The sequence below is a fragment of the Anopheles darlingi genome, chromosome 3, assembly GCF_943734745.1.
Source record: "Anopheles darlingi chromosome 3, idAnoDarlMG_H_01, whole genome shotgun sequence".
NCBI lineage: Eukaryota > Metazoa > Arthropoda > Insecta > Diptera > Culicidae > Anopheles > Anopheles darlingi.
In genome coordinates this window covers 53084542-53093513 of record NC_064875.1, presented here as the reverse complement: position 1 = coordinate 53093513, position 8972 = coordinate 53084542, and the positions used below count along the sequence as shown (strand labels likewise).

Here is an 8972-nt window from a genome sequence, read left to right as displayed (position 1 = left end):
CAGCGCTGCAGTGTTGTGCTAGGAATTGATCACTCATCGGATTACGAGCTAAAAAAGTTTGATCAACACTTTGATGTTGAAGCATCCTGGCGCTCTGATTGGGATTGCTTTTGTCCGTATCGACTGCGACTCGACAGATCCTACCTTGAGTGCATGAGTGGAACAGTGGCCGGACCACTACATGCAGTCTGGCTAGTGTTGGTCTGCACCGCGTTTCTTACGATCTTGTAAAATTCTGCTTTCGGAAGTGACTTAAAATCTATGAGGTCAAGGCTCATTTACATTTCGAAAAATTTACGCGTCGTTCAAACAGCTTTCTTTATTGCTCGTTGTACTAATATATGTTCACCATCCAAATTCATTGTTGATATAAGCTGATCTAAAAATAATCAAACGTCTATTTTATTCTCTTTGCTCTAAACGCCTGTGCCGACTAGCTCACGATTGATGGTGGAGGATTGTGTTTGGATAGATGGTTTATTTCGAGATTCGCCCCAAGCTCCATCGCGGATCATAGAAAGATGAGATCGAGCTGGATAATGCAAATGAGATTATTGCCGACTTTCTTTGGAACATTGGCGGTCAAATGAAACATACATCTGTTTTGAATCAATTCATCAGATCACTCATTCATTCATCATTTTCACAATCCTTCAGAAGCTGCCAGCATTTTCGATTCGCCTGGAAACAAATTTTATTTCAAACAAGTCAAACTGAATCGATACTGAAATAATTTGTGATGATGCTCGGATGCTCATAATATTGCTCTAATCATTCAAAAAAGTGTAAACTGTCCCGTGAATGTGTTTAAAAACACTGATGTATTTCTTTCGACGATAATACCCTCCACTACGAAGTGTGGAGAAACCTAAGCAAGGTGGCACTTATCCATAGCATTCCAAATAAACAATAGGTCTTTAGTTGTGAGCCTTTGTACCAGACTATTTGTGAACGGATGGCTTGCCACATCGAATGCGACAAAATCCCGGCGTCACTCCGCGTATCGATAAAACACGTATCGAAATATCCAACACACTGTCTAAGAACGCGAAGTGGAAACGATTGGCAGAATTGACAACCGGCATCAGTGTGATTCTCTGTACAGGTACAAGCACGATCGTTCTGTACAGCAAACTTGCTCGAAAGGACCTTACTCACATCGCACCCTCAATTGCAGTTGGGTAAAAATAAATGTAAAATCAGAATGGCCGACGCGTTCAACTATCTGTCTTAACCGTGCTCTGCTTTGCCATCGTAATTCGCTTTGGAATGTTGTCTATTTTTAACAGCAAAACTTAACTAAACAAGTCTCTTCAGCCATTTTCTTCATGTGGAATGTGTTCTTAAGCCTTAAAAACACGCTACTACCTTACAAACATTGGGAAGCCCCGTTTGGTGCTGAAATGTTTTAAACGGCAACTAGGCACGTGTAGGCACATGTTTCGTTGGCGTTTCGTTCCACTTCACGTCTCAATGGGACTCCAAAAAGCACTTAATTCAGCGATGCGACAAAGGGACTCGGGGATCTCAACCCGGACTGCGGAAGCAGCAGCGTATTCGAACTTTATGACAGCCGTGAGTGACGAAGTCGATCAAGGCAATAAGCTACACGAATTGATTTCATTGTTTATGCCTTTTTTTGGCAATTATTTTTTTTATTTTTCCTCGGAAACACGATGCGGAAAAGGCTATATAACATTGATTTTACACACCATCAAGAATCCTTCCTTTTTCCATTCTTCTTCTCGATGTTGGGAAGACCTTTTACTTTCCAATTTCATTGGTGTTGCGGCTGAAAGCAGCAACAGCAGTATCGCAATGCTGTGTTTTGTATAATGCTGTTTATGTTTAAAAACATAATGGATGCGTGACAAGTTGCTTGCGGTGGTGCAACGGAACGAAACCAACTAAAACCACCATTGTGTGATACTAACACAAATGAAAGCCCTTAACCTGCTTTTGATTGCTAACTAGCAGCGCTAATCACCTTTGGTAAAATCGGAAAATAGTCCTAGATAGATGCTGGTTAGCTAATCGTTTTGGATTCTGATTCCCTCTCTCGTTATCGCTCGGTGAGTACGTTTCCTGGGACTTCTTACCGAGACCCCCCGGAACCATTTTGGCAATCGTTCGCGAACGCTTCCGGCTTAATGATACCCGCGAGGTCTGCCGTGTTCGTTCCTGCTGAACTCGGTATGTTGTCGAGCTTTTCTACTTCAAAACACTGACCCGTATCGTTTGCAGAGCCTCCATAACGATCATGACAGCATACGGTCAAAGCACTCCCGCTGGGCAGAAACAAACGATCGGCTCGAGACTGGAACGCATTTCAGCGAGCCACGGAATCTGCGAATGTCGCGTGGTTTTTAATTTTATTGTGCAATTTTGTGTTGACCTGAACACCCATTGGTACAGTGTGTTGATGATAGCTAATGCCGCAGATTGAACAGCTCACGAGCAAGATTTTCACGAATCTCCCAGCCGGACATGTTCGAGCGTTATGTCACAGATAGTTGCTCAAGGAAAGATGATTGCCATGGTACTGAGCGACCGTTTCGTACTGTGTCAAAATCTTAGTAAATATAAATAGTAAAGTGTTCCTTAAATTCTTCAAAATTTTAAAGATCTCGTTTGTGGCTAGTGTAGTAGAAATTAGTGAGCGAATTTATTTTTTTCCTAATTTTGCTTCAATAATTCTTTATATATTCCATCAATGCGATACACATTTCAAAGTTTGTTATTTAATAAATTATTTCAGTGGTATTGTTGTTTTTGGATTGAAAGTTAGTTGAAATGTAATTTAAGTATTTTCCAATTTCAATTACTATAGCGCTTGTGAATCATAATGTTCTCAATCGTCTAAAGTGTTAAAGTTCGCTGCTGCAATATACTTGCGGTGCTGTAACAAGGTGTCAGTATGTTGAGGTGATGGTTGTCCTGAAACACGCCAAACCATTGCCCTGAAACTCATAATCACATCAGCTACGCGCTACTGCTACACCGTGAATGAGTTATAATCATATTTCACGGTGTCTTATCATGGCGCGCGCTATGGTGTCACCATGCGAGCTTCGATTCGTGGCGACTGTTTAAGGTATGATTCTCTCTAGTTTTTCTTTCTGCACTCTTTCTGCTCCTAGCAAAGGGTCAAGGTCTCTGCTCATCTAATTGTATTGTGTACCCCGCAAGCCAACGATCCACTCAACGGTCATGACGACTACTGTTCCGCAGAGTGGTGGTTTCTTCCTAACATTCCTCGACTCAATTCCTAATTATTTAGCCTTCGATCGTGCTGACACCTTCATTATTCGTTCGAAAAGGATATATTATTAACAAACTACGCCACGTGGCTTGAGCGAGTGACTCACTGACGAAAACTCACTAAAACGAAATTCATACTTCTCGAGGACGTCGGTTACAATTTTTCAATTCCCCCCATCCGCCGTCAAATAATGGTTGAATTTAATTTGACTGCCTGCCAATCAGAACTCTAATCGGTGTCCGCGGTGCACGGCATCAGCTCCAGTGCACGGGATTCACCCCATCGAGGCAGCCGGATGGCAAAATTGCAGCATAACCGCACCGGAGGGTTGGGCTTCGATTGTGCTTCGTGAACCTCCCTAGCACCCTGAGTCGAGCACGGCCAATCATGTAGCTCACACGGTGAAGCTTATAAATCAATCAGCACTAAACAAACACTTCCGTGTGGTGTTGGTGTGGCGGTAGGTGGTGATTGTAGCGACGGTACGGTGGCTTGCGTGCCCCGCGCATGGTTCAAATGAATTCCAGCACTTTTTCGTTGAAAGATTGTTGGATGCCAAGAATAAAAAAAAACTTGAACCCACAACTGGCCTCCCCAGGGGGGTTTAAACCGAGTGTCATTCGAGAAGTTTTTAGCGCTCGCACGACTAAACTGATATTTCCGGTCGGTGGTGTGGGTGTGAGTAACGTTAGCGGTTTGTTTTCCGCTTCCATGCACTGCACGTGAATCGAGCGGATGAGTCTTTAATTTATTCATCTGATGGATTATCATTTTTAATCGAGTTTTGAAGAGCATATGATTGGATCAACCAACAGCCACAGGCCAGCTAGTGGTTGATGAGCGGTGGAGCCTCTCTATCGTACCCGGAATATCTATTTTTAATACATTTCATAAACCGCGCACGCTCGAGAGGGAGATTAAACTAAATAAATCATAAAAACGAGCGTCGATCCCGTCCTTCAATCAGTTGTTTTATTCTGATAACATGTTTGCCGCTTCTTCCCCATCCGTAGCATGTTTTACTATCGCCACTCACAGCTGAAGTACCATTTGACTTTTGCAGCGAATAAAACTCCCAAGGGACGCCAAGGTCCTGCGACAGTTGCACCCACACCGGAAACACGACATCGGATGCACCTACGAACGAATTCCGCTCGTTCGACAATCGTCTACGACGGAAAGGATAACGACGATGAACGATAAACGGCAAACAGTTTAATTTAATAACACACGATAAAATCGGATTGTAAGTCCGGCTCTTCTGTAGTGCTATGGTCTGTTAGCAATTAGAAGTGGGCATAAAAGCAGATAGAAAAAACAAGCTAGAGAACTTATTCCAGCAGAAAAATCAATAGTTATTTCGGGACTGACAAGGAATGTGCACAGTGAGTGGAGCTAGGAAATTGGTTTTTTTTTGCGCAGACAGGACAAGGACTCCGACAAAGCCGGATTGATCGATCCTGGATGTTCCTGTCGCATACCTTTGCCATTGGCACCGACATTCGAGAGTGAGGCTTGTGTAATGAAAGTTATTGATCTGTCGTGCTGTGAGCTGATGTATTCAACAGAGTAAGCAAATGATTGCACTGAACACTTGATTCGGTAAATCATTTCTGTACTGTACGTTTCTGTACAAAGATATTGCTTAAACATGTGCATTGGTAGATTAAAAACACTGTAGTTTAGTTTATGTATGATACATTTGCTCAAAATGGCTGCATGCGCTCTTTAACCAAAAACATATCATTTCAATACCAGTTTTGCCAAGTAAAAAACAAACAGATTTTTTAAATTTAAAAAGAATTTACCGAATCGTATTTGACTATCTTTACTGCCTAATAGTATTTCCATAAATGTTTCCTTTGCTGACGAATGCATGCGCTGTGTCGTGCATTTCAAACTTTCCTCGAGAACTGTCATTGGACGGTAACTATATTAACCAAACTAGCTACCTTAGGCGAAGTACCGACACGCAAGCAGCGGAAGCCCACGATGCACAAGCATGAAGCGAAGCTCCAACTTCCCGTTGCAGCTCAGATGCAACAATGAAACTCTTTACAACTATCCCAAGCTACTTTTTTCTCGTTCGGTCGTTTATTTTGCGCACTGGTCCCTGTCTTTGCCAGCATCGAACTCAGACAAAACATTTCCCGCTATACTCCGGTCGAGTCCCCGAACTTTATTTTTCGCTTAACGCTCCAATGGAAATCCCTAGTAGATTTGATGTGGTCTCAATTATTGTCAATCGAACGTATCATACTGGGGGAAAACTTTCGTGCCGGTCCGTGGCAAACAAAGCGGACGTGTGCACCAATCGAGCGTACAGCTTTTCGCTCGTTCCTCGGCCAGTGCGCATCAACAAGCGGAACCCAGGATTCTTCGACCAACTGCTGGTGCCAACGGTCTGTGGTGGTTCTGGTGAAACAACAATCAACAATCCGGCAGGCCCCCGGCAGCGGCACTATAACGCCACTGGTCGTGTGTGTTGAGCATTGCAAAGTCGAATCCTTGTGTGTGAATTCCGATAGCTTAATGGTAGTAGTGGTGAGTTCAAGCATATCATATGCGGCCATCGGTCAGAACCATGTTTGCAAGTTTTCCTTCTGTTTCGTTCTGTTCCCCTCCAAGCACTCAGTGACTTTGCTGTACACATGCGCGCTCTTTCGCTTGCCGTGTTTCGAAAGTACGCGACGCGTGCTGTAATGTCAGCTGTGAGTGCAATGGTACCCATTTTACGGATGCCGTTGCACTCCTCAACCTATGGCAGGTGCGTGAATGAGTGGCTCTTTGTTTGGCGTTTGTTGCGTGCTTGATTTGCAGGAAATCGTTGGCATGTTTAAGAAAAGGGGAGTCGACAAAGAGAGGCTTTGGGAGCGATCTGAGCTCACCTCAAGTGACCACAGCGACATCTGGTGGCACTGTGGCGAAAAATCACCAACTACCTAGCGCCTCCATCGCCTGCCGTTTGTGTTTTCTTTTCCCCTTTTCGGTGGCAGTAACTCAATCGCTCAGCGACGATCGGTACACGGTGAGGCCGCGATCGGTAAAGTCGTTCTTTGTGTGCGATTAGTGAGTGCCAGAACTGACGCATCGCATGGTGAAATGGTTCGCAGCGCTCAGTGCGTTGCGGATGTTCATCGAAAAAGCATCTTCTCCCGTGGTGTTCGTGTGTGACCCGTGCGCTAGGACATCCCTGTCGACCATCAGTCAGTTGGTGTAAGCAGCAGCAGTGTACTGGTGCGTAATGCTGCATTGTTGGATTTCAACTTATTGAAAAAGAGTTTGTGTCATTGCCACAATAGTTGATTAGAATTTAATTACAAAATCATTCAACAACACCAACCATTGCCCAAACTATCTTAATTTCATTGCGAGCAGTCGGTAAATTGAAGGCAACTCACATCCGTTAAAGTGAAGATGAGAGGCAAAGTGTTGCATTTGAAATAAAATTAAAAAAAAACTCCTGAAAGGTCCTCGCCGGACACTTTGCCGAGTGACGAAGACAAGCCGAGTGACACCATGCCGACCGTTGGTTCAGTTTGCGGCCGCCTCCGATCCGGAATCGTTCGGCAGTCGGTAGAAGGAACTCGTCGTCTTGTGTTTGCAACTGCCAACGTACGCCAAAGGGCTTGTAGGCTAATGTGGTGCGGTTGTGAAGGTGGTGGTGTGTGAGCCTGTGAATTGACTAATGCAACCGTGACCGCAGTGAAGGAAATACCAACGGGATGATCTGATATGATTCGATTCGATTCTGTTATTGTTCTTCCGTTGCTCTCTCGCTCTCGATCAGTAATCACAAGAAAGGAATACAATGACAAGCAATTGCCTTGGGCGACAGTGAAAGGTTCACGATGGTTGAATGTGAATTGATCTTTCCGCCAGTGCAGTTCGTACCATGAAATCCCATTTATAACCATTTATTCTTAAAAAAATACCTTAGCTCTTGAAACAAAAAATTGATTGAAACAATTTATACCAATGTTGTATGATTCGCAGTAAAAAAAAGCCCAAGGCTAGTGTGTGCATGTGTTTGTTTTAGTAATGTTAGGTCCTACTGCAGAGTGTGACATAACATGCAAGGTGTACGCTTGACGAAAACGTTGTGAATGGCTTTCGTATGCAGCACTACTACAGATCATCCTTTCACATCGATTAACCGAATTGTTTGATAGAAATTTTCAATAAATAATTAGTGTGTGATGTTGTTGCAACCTAATCGCGTTTTTAGTGTCATAAGCTCGATGACTATCATTGAAAATTTCATGCTATTGCACTCGAATGTGTGCGGTTTTAAAAACAAATAATTCGAGTTCATTTAGAGCATAAAAAGTAGCTTACGTAGAGATAGCTCAGATTTGTTGCAAATATGCTTGGTCTATTCTTTTGTTTACAGAAATATCGTTCAGTTAGAAGAAGTTAGAATAACAATAATGTTAAAAGAATACTTTTGAAAAATCGCTATCAATTTTTGTGTAACTAATTTAGTCAAACTTGTACTTCAAGTAGTATTTTGTGTATGCGGCAATACACACCACCGTTCAATTAGAGAGTGTTTTAATGTTATTCAGGTGCTGGAACAACAACATAATGAAATAGTGCATGTTTTGCTGACTATTTCGGTTATTCTTCTTTTACTGTTTAGCATCGATGCTAATCTCTAATCCGAATCACAGGAAGACTTTATCGGCGTGCGCTGTGAATTTGAACATTTGAATTCACACCAAACGACCTATCGACCCGTTTGTGCGGTAGCGGAACTGCTTGTAAGCGCGGTTTGATCAAAGGATGCGATGATCTGAATAATTCGAGCCTTCGTTTTCAATCGACCATCCATGTGCAACGTTTGGCTGCAATCGTGTGCTTGTGTTTGTGTACCTCATCTCCGTGAGTGTGTGTGTGTGTGTTTGCATAGGTTCGCAAAATTGAACTAGCTCGTCCGACGGCACCACGCAAGTCAGTGAACGTGTGCGCCGAAATTACAGTGAGCATAACCAGCGTGTACAATAAGGCTTCATTCTTCCGAGTCGAGCATTTTTTGGCACCTTTAGAAGGAGAACCAAGGTAGCAAACACCCCCTCCCAGTACTGCCACGATAGGCTCAGGAAGCCAACATTTGAAGCGAACACGTGTGTGAAACGGCATCCGTCGCTGAGAGGATTGTGTTACGCTTCCGCCGCGACAGTGCCGCGAGTCCGAAGGAAAGAAAACGTTTTTGGGAGCCGAAAAATGTCGACCTCGTCCGTCTGCTCAGCGCGAGTATAGTGAGCGTGAGTAAGAAGTGAGCTGCTCAGTCAGCCAATCGATAAGTGAGCAGCAGTAGCAGCAAACACCAACATCTAGCGAACGGAGTAAGCGGTTCAGAAGAAAGCCGCAGTTCCGCGCTGTTACGGGTGTCTGCCGAAAGTTTTCGCCGAACCGGTCTCCTGCTTCTCGGCCGCTCCACCAAATCGCAGCCTTGCAGTGCAGCAGTCTGCGTGCCGCGTTGTGTTGTGCAGCATGGTGTGAAGTGAATGTTGGCCCTCTGAAGGTCCGGAAGCCTGGAAGTGCATTGTGTCAGTGTGGCGTTTTGTGCCTTCGTTGGTGTGTGCATCTGTTTCGCAGTATTTTTCGTCCCTTCTTTGATCGCATTGTGTATGTGTGCAAGGTGGAAAAGTGTGTGTTAGTGTGGTTGTGGTGTGCGATTTAAGTTTGTGTTTGGCCAGTGTTGGTG

The 8972-nt window shown here is 43.9% G+C and overlaps 1 protein-coding gene across 11 annotated transcripts in view; it reads left to right on the top strand.

The window, feature by feature from the left end:
* Positions 1-6397: 6397 nt before the first annotated feature.
* Positions 6398-8972, top strand: part of LOC125955160 (glutamate-gated chloride channel) — an 89132-nt gene continuing 86557 nt past the window's right edge. For 7 of the 11 annotated variants that reach the window (XM_049686141.1, XM_049686139.1, XM_049686131.1 and 4 more), the window contains exons 1-2: positions 6812-6920; positions 7905-8972. The exon at positions 7905-8972 is cut by the window's right edge and continues 218 nt beyond it. The gene's annotated coding sequence lies outside the window, so the exon portion shown is untranslated. Of the gene's footprint in view, positions 6543-6811; positions 6921-7904 lie in introns of those variants that run through there. The other 4 variants (XM_049686133.1, XM_049686132.1, XM_049686134.1 and 1 more) reach the window with 4 other exon arrangements.